The sequence below is a fragment of the Coptis chinensis genome, chromosome 9 (genome assembly GCF_015680905.1).
Source record: "Coptis chinensis isolate HL-2020 chromosome 9, ASM1568090v1, whole genome shotgun sequence".
NCBI lineage: Eukaryota > Viridiplantae > Streptophyta > Magnoliopsida > Ranunculales > Ranunculaceae > Coptis > Coptis chinensis.
The window spans coordinates 20,309,571-20,325,199 of NC_141464.1; the positions used below are offsets into that span (position 1 = coordinate 20,309,571).

Here is a 15,629-nt window from a genome sequence, read left to right on the forward strand (position 1 = left end):
GAGATCAAATGGTTAACTACTTGAGCTACTCTTGGCGTGTCGACTAATTTCTTGTTTGTGATACGTGCCTTTCGTCTTATGTGTGTGGATAAATTCCTTGTGCATGTAATTTATGTGTGTGCCTATGTGCTCTAGATAACTCTCCAAACTCACCTGTTATAATCTCTTTTAAATTTTGTATATTGAGGATGCTAATGTGTTAAGATGATAAATCATGCTCACATATGATGATTGATGCAAATCTATGTGATAGTGGTGTAGTTCAATTTTGATAAGTAATATATGTACTAAATATAACAATAAATTTATAACAGAGCAATAATCAAGAATTCATAGAACAATAAATTTTTATGTAATTTTGAAAGTGTAGTAGTTTACCTAGGTGTTGAAGATGGGAGATGGAAGTCTCTGCAGGTTGTTTGAACGTGTTATTGATTGATTGTCTAGTATTTATAAGTTAAACTCTTTTGTTTATTTAGAATCCTACTACTTTGAGTGTTTTATACGGTGTAAAGTTTTTGTTTTAGTGTGCTTCTTTATTGATAATGATTCCAATATGATTAATATGGCGTGTGTTATTGATAGTGATTTTTGAGTGATGGATAATGTATCCATGAGTGATGGATAATGATTCCAATCTGATTAATATGAATTTGATTCCAACGAAAATTGATGCTTTGGTCAAGTTGACTTCAAAGTTTGGGACCTAAAATAACAACACTTCAACACTTTAACTGACAATGCCAAACATAAAATGGGACCTAAAAATATTAATGATATTATACTATGGATTCAAAATGATAGTATACAGTTGAGTCCTTGAGTGTACACATACATAGAATCAACCATCGCTATCCGAAAACCCGTAGAAACAAAGTGACACCCTTCTTCATTACCGATATCTTGTCATTCACCTCGCTTCCTCTAAGCATCAAGACTTCGGGATGTAGATTCAAGAAAGAGTCTTTACTACTGTGATATTGTTTAACATTGTGCAAACCACCGGCCACACATCTAAACTGTCCACTGTGACGAAAAACTCCATTCCTCTCATCAAACATTTTCACTGAACTAACACCACCAATACGATTATCCATTGAAACTCCCCTCCAAGAACAGTTAACACCCCCACCGAACTGTGCGGTGTAGTAGCCATCACAACAAAATGGGGAAACTCAAAAACACAAGTCCAATAATAAGTCGAAAACACAATAAAGAAACTCAGAAATCACTGTTTGTTGCGATGCTATATTCAAAGGGAAATGCAAATGCTCCTCTCTCAGCTCCAGCAGGGTTTATGCTTATACCGATCATCCGGTCCGCTATCTCGAATGCGTGTAGACCACTCATTCAGTGGTCTTCCTCCTACAGTATGATGAGCTGAATCACCTACTTCATCACTCCCTTTCGGACTTCGTCCGGACTTATTCTCATAACCGAAACTATTCTGCCTCTTTAGGTATATCTCATGTTCTCCATCTCAATCACCCAGCCTGCAGACCCCTGTGACAATTGAGTTTCCTGCAAACAATTGTTGAAGCCAATTCAAATATGGGTATCTTAAAACTCAAAACAATGAAGTAGTATCATCAAATTAAAGAGAAATCGCCACCAAACTTACACCAATATAGAAAAACCTACGCAAAAACTCTATTGTTGCCATCAGACCACAAAAACTCATACCTGTGGTTTCTTCTTAGTGTTCTCTGGGACGGGTTTGCGGTTGATAATTCCTATAGAGCAGCCATTAATGACACCTCGTTCTTAAACTCGCTGACACCTTGTATAGAATTCCTTGAGAGCCTCTTTACAACTATCTCTCGTTCTCCATCCAACTTGCCCTTGCAACACATATAAGGGTTGATTTAAAACAACAACACAATCAAACAACACAACTAACAGCCTTAATAAAGATTACCTTAGCTCCAAGTGCAGTAGAAGTTCTAGAAGCACGAACACCACCACTACCAGCACCAATAACAAACAAATCATAATCATATAATCTTTCGCATCAAGAGCCACCGAGTTATCTTTCTCGACATGATGATTACTCCTCAAATCTGCAACCCAACAAACAAACAAAATTAATCAAACCAATCAAATGATTATAAGAAAATCACAAAAGAAAGTTAGAAAGAAAGAAAAAAAGGAGTACATGGAAATAAATGACTTCTAGCAATCAATGTAACGGTAATTTACAAAGGTAACTATTGGAGATTTCAAGTTCTCCATCCAACTTGCCCTTGCAACACATATAAGGGTTGATTTAAAACAACAACACAATCAAACAACACAACTAACAGCCTTAATAAAGATTACCTTAGCTCCAAGTGCAGTAGAAGTTCTAGAAGCACGAACACCACCACTACTAGCACCAATAACAAACAAATCATAATCATATACGTTCTTCTGCATCAGCAGCCACCGAGTTATCTTTCTCGACATGATGATTACTCCTCAAATCTGCAACCCAACAAACAAAAAAAAATTAATCAAACCAATCAAATGATTATAAGAAAATCACGAAAGAAAGTTAGAAAGAAAGAAAAATAGGAGTACATGGAAATAAATGACTTCTAGCAATCAATGTAACGGTAATTTACAAAGGTAACTATTGGAGATTTCAGGCTAATACCAATGTGTCTTGTGGATTTGGAGTTTGCTTTGAAGTTCAACAAATAATTACCACTATAACCAGCAAAAATGGATTATCAAGTTGAGAAACAAATAAGCTTTGTAAGAAGTGAGACCTCATCCATCCGCCATATAAGGCGAATATTTACCTTTCCAAATTCAAGTACACATACAACTAAAGAATACCAAAGTTTCAAAGTCTCAACCATTTTGATGCGATTGGGAACAAAACTTAAGAATTATAAGAAAAAGTTTTGGGGTTTCGACGAACGGTTTTCTATCAGCAGTCTCACATAATAACCCGGGAAGCCAAAACAAAGATTGGTATGAGTTACTATTCTTTAAATTTTTTATATCTACTACTAAAGTAGCTAAAAGCGAAGTAAAACTTAAGTGGAATATTACTTCTGCCATGGCTTTAATCTTCATGGCAATATCATTACTGAGAAGAACAAACTATCCATCGTCTTTCTTTTTTCTCTTCAAGAGGAGAGCATAGTCCAGGATATGGTCTTCAGCTGTTGGAGAAAAAATCTGATCTAAACTTCCCCAAGGGGAAAATGGGACTGATTTACCACAAAGGTTGTTGCCAACTTCACTTAACCATGATGACGACCGTGGAGAAGCAGGAGGTGTTGGGGCTATTGGCGTACTCCCTTCCATTGAGTTCTGAACATGAATCCACCACTTGTCTTCCACCATGCACTTCTCTATCCAAATTAACACCAAAGAAACCTCATGTCGTCCTTCTAAATAAGCTATCATGCCTTTTGAGACAATCCAACTCCCTTATTACTGCCAACAATATTATAGAGCGACAACACGTGTTACAGAGCTACTCAATAGGCCAATGCATTAAATGCATCATATAACAGATAATAAATAACTCATTCACGTACCCATCCTAGGAACAATAAGCTGGGTGCCCTTTAGGCCTTGTAGTAGCCGCAGAGACCTTCTGGACTCTTTGTTCAAAAGACAATTTGTCATCCTATTTCTCTCTCTAAATGACTGGTTCTGCATAACGTAAGCAAACAATTCAAGTTTTATATAGCATAATAAACATAAAGACATACCAACTCATGTATGGAATTGACTTACAGATATATGGAGCGATGATCTCAACCGTTTGGTCATTCTTGACCGAGATGTTGCTTCTAGTAGCTTTAAGACCGAAGCTTCGATATGCTACTGCTCATGGTGTTGACAAACAGAGGTTGAAATGGTACCCTTCCTGCTCTTCTTTTGCTCAAAATTACATCCGCTTCCTGTCGTGTCGACTTCCGATAGAGGTTTCTTCAATCTAGAATCACTTTCAGGGACTATCGGTGTCAGATTCTCCTTTGTCGAAAATGCCGACATGCCGTTCTCTTCTTGATTTCCATTTGAAGATAATGATCCACATGATTTCTGAAGCTCAATGCCTACTCTCCTCCCCTTCTTCACTAATTTCGATCCAAGTCCTGATTTAGGTGTGAAATTCTCCTTATATGGGGTGAAATCTCCATTAGAAGATAATGATTAATAAGACTTCTGAAGCTCAGTATCTTCTCTCTTCTCCCTCTTCATTGAAGTGAAATTCTCTTTGTGTTTTATGAGGATTCGTAGTTTGAGGCTTATGAGAATTTTTCCAAAATTGAAGGTTTTTCGTTTTTTGAGGATTCGTAGTTTGAGGCGAGGGGGTTTTTTTTTTTTGAATCATTTTTTGTGTTTTAATGTTCCGTAGATATATCACGAATCATAATTTTGATTGGCGTGTAATTGTTTTCTTATTATTTTATGGATCTCGAAAACATATAACCAATCTCGAGCAAATCTAACGTCTGGTGTACTTTTTAGTAAGGACTAACTCACAAAAAATTAAAATAATGTCCTGAATTTTAATTAATTTTGGGTACCTACTTAAAAATTGTGCTGACGTGGCCTCCTGAAATCGCAGATGAGCATTTTCGCCCACTGTACAATAATGGTTTTAGATTAGCCATGTAGCCCGACCTGTGGTCGGGCCTGCTATTTTTAAACCCATCAGAAGGGGCTATTAATTTTTCAAAAAAAATTTATTGGGCTTTTGTTCACCTATAAATTTAAGGCCAGTAAATTTGGGTCTTTTTAATTTTTAAAAACTTTTGTTGGGCTTTTTTAATGAATTTAGATTACGTAAAACTGTAAGTGCACGTACCACTTAAGAGTTCACCACTTTTTTATGAGAAGAAAGCTTCAAACATTATCGACGGATAAGTTTCTAAAAAAAGCATATCATGGATGCATTGTTGTTGTACAATGACCTTTCGTATTGAGCCTTTATATACACATGCCTATCAAATAAAACTAAGTAAACACCCTAATAAAACCAAACACGTCAATAAATGAACATATTTAATCACAAAATTCCGACAATGTGAAAACAAAATTAAAGTAGAGAAAGTTAATTGAACCTTGTTTGTATTTGACCCTGATGCTTCGCCACCACCCATTTTTCTCATCTTATGTATAAACCCTAAATTTCTCACTTGATTTGGAATTTGGAGTTAGAGAATTTAGGGTAGAATTTATAGAGGAGAGAGATACACTTTGTAAAGAACCCCCCATGATTTGAAAACTCACACTTAACCTCCCACTCCATCCCAGTTCCTTTTGTATTGAGCCTTCATATACACATGCCTATCAAATGAAACTAAGTAAACGCTCTAATAAAACCAAACATGTTAATAAATGAACAGATTTAATCACAAAATCCCGACAATGTGAAAACAAAATTAAAGTAGGGAAGGTGAACTGAACCTTGTTTGTATTTGACCCTGATGCTTCGCCACCACCTATTTTGCTCATCTTATGCGTAAGCCCTAAATTTCTCATTTGATTTGGAATTTGGAGTTAGGGAATTTAGGGTGGAATTTATAGAGGAGAGAGATACATTTTTTAAAGAACCCCCCCATGATTTGAAAACTCACACTTAACCACCCACTCCATCTCGGTTTTGTTTCTCTCACATCCATATTTTCGTTGTTGACAACTCTACCCTTTGGGGGGTTTTATCTAAAAAACCATATTGTTATATGCAATCTCATGCATTCACAGTAATATAGATTGTTTCCTTATGTACTGTGCATACAAATCTCAAAACTAAACATTTATGTAAAATCTTGTGTGCATGTTAAACAATTTTGAATATGTACATTACGCATGTTAGAACTACACGCAATAGTCAAACAATTTGACCATTATATATTATGAACAACACAATTAATGACTCACAAATCTTAATATGATTAAAACCTTGTAAATAAACCACTCCAAATCAAACCCCTTTGTAAGACACTTCTTAGAAGCTCAAAAAATTTTCCAATTATAGAGGGCCTCTAAAATTGCAATAAATACCATTCCTCTAGTCATACATGTGTCTCGCTAATAAGAATTTTCAATATACGAATCATCAAGCCTCCCCAACATGAAATTCAGCGTAACAACATCTACTTTTGCACGGAGCACATTAGTACCCAGTCCCTAACTCTTAAATACCTTCTGAGACAGTTGATTCTGCTCCAAAGTTTTCTCGTACTCTACCAATCATGTATATACAACTTTAAGAACACTACACCATAACAGGCTATTTGCAATGGCAAAATACCGTTGCTAATAATTTTCGAAATGCTTTTTAAGTGTTGCAAATATGGCGGGGGTAAAGTGCTGGAAATTTTTGCAACAGTTAATAAGCGTTGCAAACAGAAATTTCCAATGGTCATTAACCGTTGCAATAATGATTTGTAACGCTTTTTATAACCATTGCGTACACAAATTTAGAACCTTTGCAATGGTTTTTAAGTGTTGCAAAGTTGTTAGTTAATTTAAAAAAAATTAATTTAAAAGTCATTAGTAACAGTTAATAAACCGTTGCTGATGGGTTGCTGCTGATAAAAAAAAATTAATTTCTCATATTTAGTTTTTCCTCTACTGACAACCATTGCCTACAGAACTATCAGAGACCACACAGCAACAGTAACAATGTTTCAATTTTTTAACACAAGTGATAACAAATAACATATGTTTCAGGAACTCCGAATGATAAAGAAAACAAATAAACAAACAAAAGTCTCAACTTAAGAATTCAACAAGTTTTCCTTTTTTCCTTGCCGCACAAGGATTCACTAAGCGGACATTGCACACTTTTTCTTCTTGTCCTAAACCAAGAGATTTCTGAGCATTTGCAATGCCTTTCTCATCTGCAAAACAACTCACTTCCGTTATACAAAATAGAAATGGAAGAGCCTAAAGTAATCTTGGCTTTCATGCATGCATCATGCGCATCATCGCCCGAAAAATGCGACCAAATAATCTGGCCGGTACATTACAATCTGTGGAAAACATGCATAGAATGCCATAAACATGCAAACAACAATGACAGATTTGATCATACATTAAGTTACTAGCTTCTACTCCATTACTGCTCAGGGTATTGAGGTAGGACGTTTCTTAGCACTAGGTAAAATGGTTTTTTATGATGAATCAGCATAGTATTAAGTCGCTAGTTTCTAATAGAATTATAGGTGAATAGAATTTGGGTCAACATATAGTGGGTGGACTATGGAAGTACGGTGGACTATTAGCTTCCTAACTCAAGTAATTAGCTTCATTCTTGAAAGCTCGGGCTTTAGAGGAGCTATCATTTGCTACTTCTTAATAGAAGCAACCACTTTGTCTCTTAGCTACCATATTTATTTTAACATTACCATCCATGTAAGCACAAAGCTACATCCACTATGATTGTGAAGTTTGTCTCCGACTACCATGGAACATCATATTTGTTGCCATATACTGTAGTTCACCTAAAGAACACAAGTGTAAACTTAAACTAAACTTACCAAAGAATTGGGTGAAAATGGAAGTGAAGAAGCTCAAATTATGTGAAACATTGTATGTCATAACGGGCGGAAGAGGTTTCACAAGGGTGGCAATGGTAAACACACGTAGAAACTGCAGAAAATAGAATGAGCATATAAGAAATCACTCAGGAATAATTCAATTCTGAAATATTATATGTAATAGAAGGGGGGAGATCGACCTGGTAGTTTCTTTGGAAGCTGTATTTGAGTTCAGGGTCAATTTGAGAGAGAGATTGAACGTCTTTGCCAGATTTATTAGAAGAGAGAGATTTCTCCCCACACACAGGTTGGTTTCATCTTGATATGCTTCGCCAATGAATGGGACATTGAATCCTACCTCAAAAAAGATCACATCTATGATCCCCAACAGAATATTGTTTTATACCCTACCATGCAATCTCAGCACACCTATTTTTCAGCTAAAGTTTTGGTTTTTGGTCCAAAACATACCTACTTAATATATTGCATACAATGGTACGTTTGTGTTTTCTATTTACCTTTTCAAACAGGTGGCGCATACAGTTAATATTTGGGGATAGAGTTCAGGTTAGATTTTTATTTCTTGGTTGCGATCAACCTAATTAACTACTGTTTGGTTTCGGATGTGTGGTGAATAGACTAAACCGAACCCTGATCAAATTGTAATTTTCACTCTTAAATCACCCCTACAACTTTCTAAAGAGAAAAAGAATTTTGAATAGTAGTGCCCTTCACTCTAGAGTGATAGGCCTTTCACACTGTTAGGTAACAATGGACTAACTTTGATGGTGAGAGGCGTATTCACAATGATGGGTCTCATTTCTCTTTTAAAGATCACAAAGCTATTTTATAAAATAAATAAAAATAGACAACAAAAGTTAATGCTTCATGTACATATTTTTCCTTCTAAAACAAATCATGTTATATAGAAAACAATTCAATGTTTTACGTCAAACTGCAAAGCACTTGAGCAGTTCTAGTTGTTTCTAATTTCTCAAATGAAAGATGTCTGAGTCAAAGCAATGTGATCAAAAGAATTGAGAGGAACTATGAAACAAGCCAAAACAAACATGCACCTGGACTGACCCAACCCTCCCCCTTCAATCAAAACTTTGCTGACACTTGCTAAACGGCTTACATATAGTTGTTTACAAGTAACAACCACATGCATTGCCAGCCGGAAAAGTACGTCAATCTACCAATATATTAACTCTTAACCTCTTAAGTTATCCAATGAAAGTACTAGACAACAGGCTAATATATGTTTCATACACATCAAAACCAGTTATATATTGGGGGAAAATACATCACAATCTTCACATAAATTAGGAATGAAAGAATAAACGCATAATACTGAAGTACTCACATAGAAAACAGAACAATTAATTCTTCCTCACACCGATATTAAATAAAGCAAACTCCCATATACATCCTGCATTCAATCCAATACAACAACAAAAAAACACGTTAGGCACTTTCTTTCTATTTTTTTAAAGGGAAAAAAGAAATAGAAACAACATTGTTTTTCATTCGACAAACACATATTTTCTACAGAGAAAAAATCGGTAGACAATCCGATTTGCACTCTTAGTTCTAGATAAGGAAACTTACAATACGGAGCAATCTTCCAATGCTGGTTATCACCTTTCTTCCACTCCCAGAGTACAACAACAGTGCCATCACGGACTCCTCCATGGTTTTTATCTCCATTGAAAGCATCCATGTTCAAGCGAATATTGTTTACCATTCTTATGCATCTGAAGGTATCACCAAGGTCCTTACTTTCTGTCCACAGGATAAACTTATCGAAAGCATTTGAATTGTAAGGAATTAGTTGTACCTGTTCAGCAACATTAATAACGCATTAGCTCTGGCATGAAATTCCACACATACACATAAATAGAATTAAAATAACAGACATCCAGCATTCATTTCTTCTAAATTCTTTATGAAGTTGTAACCTAAGAGTAAATTTTGTTGTAAACATATTGGACTCTGGCTACTCATGTCAAAACACTCTCAAGTAACGAGATCTGAAAGAACCTTTGATAGGTATGAAGGAATGGCCTCCGAACATGGTAGAAACTGATTGGAAAAAGTGAGATACACTGTTTGTCATGTATCTTGCAAAAAGTCAAGGAGGAATTTTCAGAAATAATTAAAGTTTATAGTTAAAAAACAAACAAAACAATGACCATCTTATTAGTAAATCAGTAACTGTTCACATGGAGTTGTTTAAGAAATCTTTGCAAAGGAACAAGTATTTTCAACAGAGCCAAATAAGGCTATGATGATGATATGGCTTGGTAAGATTGGTGTAGTATCACTACGCCAGTGGTAGTAAAGGTTAAAAATTCAACATTTCAGAGCTTGCTTAACTAGACATCAAAGCTAAGCGTGTAATATTATCTTGTAAGGGAAGAAGCCTTTGGGAACTTGTCTACAATTGAAGATAGATGCAGAAAGGAAAAGGCTTTAATATGCAATTCATCAAAAGATAAAACATTACAGGAAAGTGGCTCCAAAGGAATGCTTGATGGCCCGACCCGGTAGCTTTGTTGACAAGAGCAAAAGAAGGGAAACCCTCAGGCGTCCTTGACCCTTATGCGTGCCCTCTCGCCTTTGATCCAGTCTGCATTCAGAGTAGAAAGGAACTATTGGCTACTTCATTAATGTTCGTCACTGATATCTTTGAGAATTCTTTGGGCTGCAGGAAAAATAACCATCATTAAGAAAGCAATTTGAAGCTTTAGATATAGCATAATGATGAAGCAAGGACTTATACAGATAAAGAAGGATCCAACTGAAATATCTATGAGTAGTCAGGACCCAAATAACTTGTGCTTACTGCCTCGACAATCTAAACAAGATAAAATAACTATCAAACAGTAACTATACATGGAAAATTCAAGATAAGTTACAACTTTAGTTAATTTGAATTTAAATTTTAATACTCACAGGAGTCAACCGATCCTTTTCTTGCTCTCTAATGGTGGATGTCCATTTTCTGCGACCAAAAAAATTATAGTTTCTAGTATTTAAAAAGCTTATTATACTTTAGAGTGTTCACTGACCTATTCGATCTATTCACTAAAAACAAGTCAAAGCTAACAGATGAACTAGTTTTCCCACATGAAACAAAACCATTTAATGAACACATAAACCGACAAAATGATATTAACTAATTAGAAGTCCTTGGGACATATTTTCATATACAGAAGAGCTAAAAATCGCTTTACAAAAGAAAGAATTACACAAGCACCCAGGCAACAGCAGAAAGTCATTTTCAGTGTTGTATTTTATAGAGCAAGGTATGCGCAACAACCCCATGACACTACTCATGTGTATGTCAAAGCCAATCCACGCTAAATTATTGTCAACATAAGTTCAACAAAGAGTCTCAATGTAAACAAGTTGACGTAAGCTCTATCACAAAGACAACTACTAAAACATCATATGCAAGACAAATACAACTCTCACCCTCACTACAACATCACAAGCAAAGCACATAGCACATGAACTATAAACTACACATCATTTGCATTACTCATAAACAACATCGAACCTTTTTCGAAAAGCATAATATATTGTTTTTCGAAATTACCACGATGATATTTGCACCAACACTATATATCCGGTGATATAAACCTACGCCGACAAACACATCTAACTCTCAATAATCAATCACCATCATCATTCCCAAACCCACAAAAAAAAAAAATAAAAAATAAAAATCAGATCTACTCTAACAAATCCATATTCACACCAGAAATGAAATAAAACCGAGCAGATAAGTTTAAAAAATGGTAAAAATGAAAGATTATACCTAGGCATGATACCATCGGGTTGGATTCCATGTTCGAGACAATAGAGTTCCCAACATGAGTTACCAACTTGGATCCCTGCGTACTAATTATTTCTCTCATTTTCTGCTTTTCAGATCTACGTTCTTTTTTGCAAAGAAAGAAACTAGATCTGGAAAAATAAGTAGAAAATAAAACCCTAAAAAATCAATTTTCTAGTTATAAACAAATTTGAAGGCAAAGGATAAAAAATGACTTGGTTACTTTGTTCCTTCGGTTTCCAGCAAGATCCACCGAAAATTAGTTTTGTACGGATTCAAGGATTTGAAGAGAGTGAGGTAAAAATTTGAGAGATCTTGAAATGCGGCGGTGAGAGAGAGAGTGGAGAGAAAAAAAGTTATGTTTTATACTTAGACCGAAATAATAGAGCGCAATTTTTTTTGTTTCTTACTTTGGCGAAATTTTAATTTGTAACCCTTATTGAACGATTTTTAAGCGTTAGCAATTAATTTATGAAATTCACCCAAATAAACTAACGCTTTACAACATTGCCAACGCTTATTTAACGTTGGCAATTTGCTAACGGTAAATAACCGTTGCAAAGCAAAAAAAGTGTGTGTTGCAAATATCCTATTATGGTGTAGTGGAAAACGACTAATATGAGCAAACTCAACTGAATCAACATCTCCTAATTGAGCTTTATGTATTTCTAATCCTTCAAACAATGTGGCAAAGCCTCTTTATGATTCAACACTACAACATGTTAATTGCCACACTAAGCTCGCTACTTGCAAGAATTGAAGCCGTGGTATTCGTGTAAGTTGAACGTAAGTTGGCATTGATAATTACCTATGATGATTGCATCTTGCATTATGTAGTTTAATTGGTTGGCTTCAAATTCAAGTTTATTATTTTGTTGAAGTGGCTTTCAAAAAAATTAGCGCCATAATGGTTTTACTCGTTAAGTGAATCTCTTTAAAAAAGCTATCTCATGACTTCTCTTTGATACCATATATGTGTAACTTAACATCAAGTAACATTCTAGTTGAGGATATTCTACTATTACATGTGTAATCAAGTTAAAAATAAACAACATAAAAGGTGTGTGTGTTTTTTTTTTTAAAATAACCAATTAATGAAACTTGAAATAATTTGATTCACATGGTTCTCGTATAAGTTCCAGTATACTATTTCATAATCATACAGTATTAATGTTGTCCTTAAACCAAAGAACTTTGTATGGCTTTAAGAAACATATTCATGTGTTCTTCCTTTGAAGTAACTCATGCTCAGCAATTGGCGTCATTGCAATCATTAGCCCATTATCTTGATTAGTAGTTTCTCAACCAATAACTAACTTCTACTATATAAATATTTGAATGAGACAAAAAGAGAGCAAAATAGAGGGGTCTAATCAATGATGCAAATAGTAATCCGACCACTACACAATTCATATGGCCTTGTGACAAAGTATACAACCACCACCAGCAAGAAATCATATGTAGCTTTTTTATTAGCAGAAATTGTAGTCTCTCCAAATCCTCTCTTTGGGTTTCTAAAATTCACAAAGCTAATGCAGTAATTGCTTTCTAAACTTTTCAAATCAAGTCAAAACAGATTCAACAAAAATACTATAGTTGATCTCATATATTTTCTTCGATTGATTATTTACACTATTGCAAGCAGGTAGAGTGAGAAGGTTAAGAAAGAATAGAATTGAAAACTTATTGATTACCACATCTATCTAGTCTCTTTCTTGATTTATCAACTGTTTAGATTTTGATTGCCAACTCCAATTGATCTATAGTTCGTTTGAGTTGAGATTTGAGATTTTGAGGTTGGTAGACCCTGTTCTTGGTCGAAAGATTTGGTAGACTCTTTGGATTAATAAGCAATGTTTATCTATCACCTACGTCTGTTGGACGCATCCACATCATTTTCTTGATATTTTGTCCTCCATTGAAACATTGGCGTCAAAATGTCTAAAGTTGCCCATCAGAATTCGGATTCCCAAGTATTTGAGACGCATATCCAAAAGAAAATTAATTTATCGCGGTGACTTGTAAGAATTTTGATGATTTCGAAATTGATGATTGTGCTTTTAACTTGATGGAAAATGAGTTGAGCAGTTGAGCTGCTTAAGCTTTTTTGGATAAGTCTTTGATGGTTTATAGCTCGCTTGAGCCATCTGTATAAGCTACAAATCTGAATACCTGTGTTCATGAGGCAACAGCCCGAATAGATTGGAGTGATGAGATTGGAGAGATAAGAAAGAGAGAGAATGAAAGAGGCAGAGATTTTCTACCGCCATAGTTTATTTTTTTGTGAGAGAGTTTGGGGCATTTAACAAATGGGTTGGGTTTTGTTTTGTTTTTTTGTTGTTAATTACTAAATTACCCACTAGCGAACAATTCAAATTAGTCGTGTATTTGTTTTTTTTAGTCCCTAGCATGTGAAAAGACCAAAACATTTTTTTATAAATTGCTAAACATAACAATAATAAGGTTAAGTAAGTAATCAACCAATTAATTATTTTTTAAATAGGGACTATTTTATAAAATCTGCTGATGTGGCTCCTTATGAGCATCCTGGGAGAATGGATATTAATGTAGGTAGGATTTGATTTGTCAAAGTATGAACCCATGGATCTGGGCCAAGTCCGGAAACATGTTGGGCCAGATCCGGAAAGGTATTTGGAAGGATCCTGACAAATGTAAGACCAAATCCGGAAAGGTGTGGGGCCAGAGTCGAAGCCTGGGAACACACCCAAGGTAGGGCCCAAACATCACTGTTTTGTGCTATAACACAATCTTCTAATTTTGTCGCTCCAAGGTTAGGGTCGCTCGGCGTGCTAGGACACAACCATCCTCATCATATTCTCATTTGTGACTATCTAAGAGAGCTGAGGTTGATTATCAAGTCTATAACTTACTATAACACCACATTTCTATCCTAGTCAAGCCAGAGGTCTTCATTGGGTGTAACTAGGCTTAGGTGGTGTGTACAAGAAAATATATATGGAATGCTAAAAATAGTTGTTAGGAGAAGAAGGTTCTTTAGCGCGATCACTTAAAACCTTTTTTTTTTTTTTTTTTGTTCCTAAGGTTTGTTCAAACTTTTCAACCCTTTTGATGTTGGCCTATTTGAACTTTATTTCTTTTGTATATTATCTTTTGATTTTTCAAGTTCACCATTTTCATTAAAACTTTGAATTTTCTTCATTCTTCGGAACATATAACTGATTTTGTTGAAAAGGTCTCGTTGATTTTGATTTTGAATTTCCTCCTTCTCCAAAACTCTTTCTTGGGCAGGCTTATTTATTTTGGCTAGATGTTTTTTTTGGCAAAAGGTAAGAAAAAGTGTATTGATATGTGTAAAATTTACAAGTGAGTACAGTTTCATAAAATATCAAAGAAGGTGAGGGATGCATCATCCCTACTAAGTAGACATTGTATATTACTACCAATTCCAATCACCTGCACATCTCTCCTCTAGTTAACAAATATGTAACTAGGCACTGAAGGGGCTTTCAAATTGGAAAATCCAATTTGGTCTACCCTCAAACAAGAAAACTCTGTTACAATTCATTTGATAGGCATAGTTTGCGGCCTTGTCTACTAATGTGTGACATTTCTAGAATGTGGGTATTGGAGTTTTGAAGTTGTTCATCTTAGATTTAATGTGAGTTGAATAGTGATGGAGAAAATCCCAGCTTTTCTTTGATTTCTCTATTGTTTTTGGTATGGGTTTTGATTTATGATGATGTTGAGAACTAGTTATTACTGTTTTGATGATGAAAACATGAAAATTAGATATGAAAAAGGTAGCTTTGTTAGCAAGTTATACTAATTTGATTGATTCAAATGAGTATAACCAACTTTGGTTTGGTGAATCAGTGATTGAGAAGATGTTTTGAAGAACTATTATTATGAAAAGAAATATTAAACATTTTGAATGGAAGAAAACCAACTATATTCAACAAAGATTCCAGCTTTAAAGTAATGAAAATGGAAAACAATGAATTAAAAGTAAATAAAAAACAATTAACTAATTCTTATCTCCTACTCCAACTATAGTCTAGCTATTAGTTAACTAGCTCACTTATTTTGGGGGTATCTCTACACTTATATATGTGTAGAGATGTACATAATTGCCCATCTCATATCTTATCCAACAAGCAACCTAATCTAGAATCTTCTTGTGCCTTCTTTGAGTGGATAAGGTCAAGCCTTTTGGGCCCAAGCCCATGTCTTTAGGAATTTGATCCTTTGGTCTTTTGAGACTTTTGAAACTTTTGTGCTTAGTTCTTGTCTTGCAACGGGTTGAATCCTTG

General features: G+C 34.9%; 2 long non-coding RNA genes across 3 annotated transcripts; both read right to left on the bottom strand.

Moving 5' to 3' along the window:
* Positions 1 to 6,563: 6,563 nt before the first annotated feature.
* LOC147475157 (uncharacterized) lies at positions 6,564 to 9,957 on the bottom strand. Of its 2 annotated transcripts, none has more exons than XR_015207990.1 (6): positions 9,537 to 9,957; positions 9,105 to 9,333; positions 8,860 to 8,925; positions 7,694 to 7,847; positions 7,494 to 7,605; positions 6,564 to 6,854 (listed from the first exon to the last, which is right to left on the bottom strand). It is a non-coding gene; the product is annotated as an uncharacterized LOC147475157 (long non-coding RNA). The 2 variants fall into 2 exon arrangements; XR_015207991.1 differs by having other exon boundaries at positions 7,694 to 7,851.
* Positions 9,958 to 10,125: 168 nt separating this feature from the next.
* Positions 10,126 to 11,724, bottom strand: LOC147475158 (uncharacterized). Its single transcript, XR_015208877.1, has 3 exons — positions 11,320 to 11,724; positions 10,452 to 10,500; positions 10,126 to 10,200 (listed from the first exon to the last, which is right to left on the bottom strand). It is a non-coding gene; the product is annotated as an uncharacterized LOC147475158 (long non-coding RNA).
* Positions 11,725 to 15,629: the final 3,905 nt, after the last annotated feature.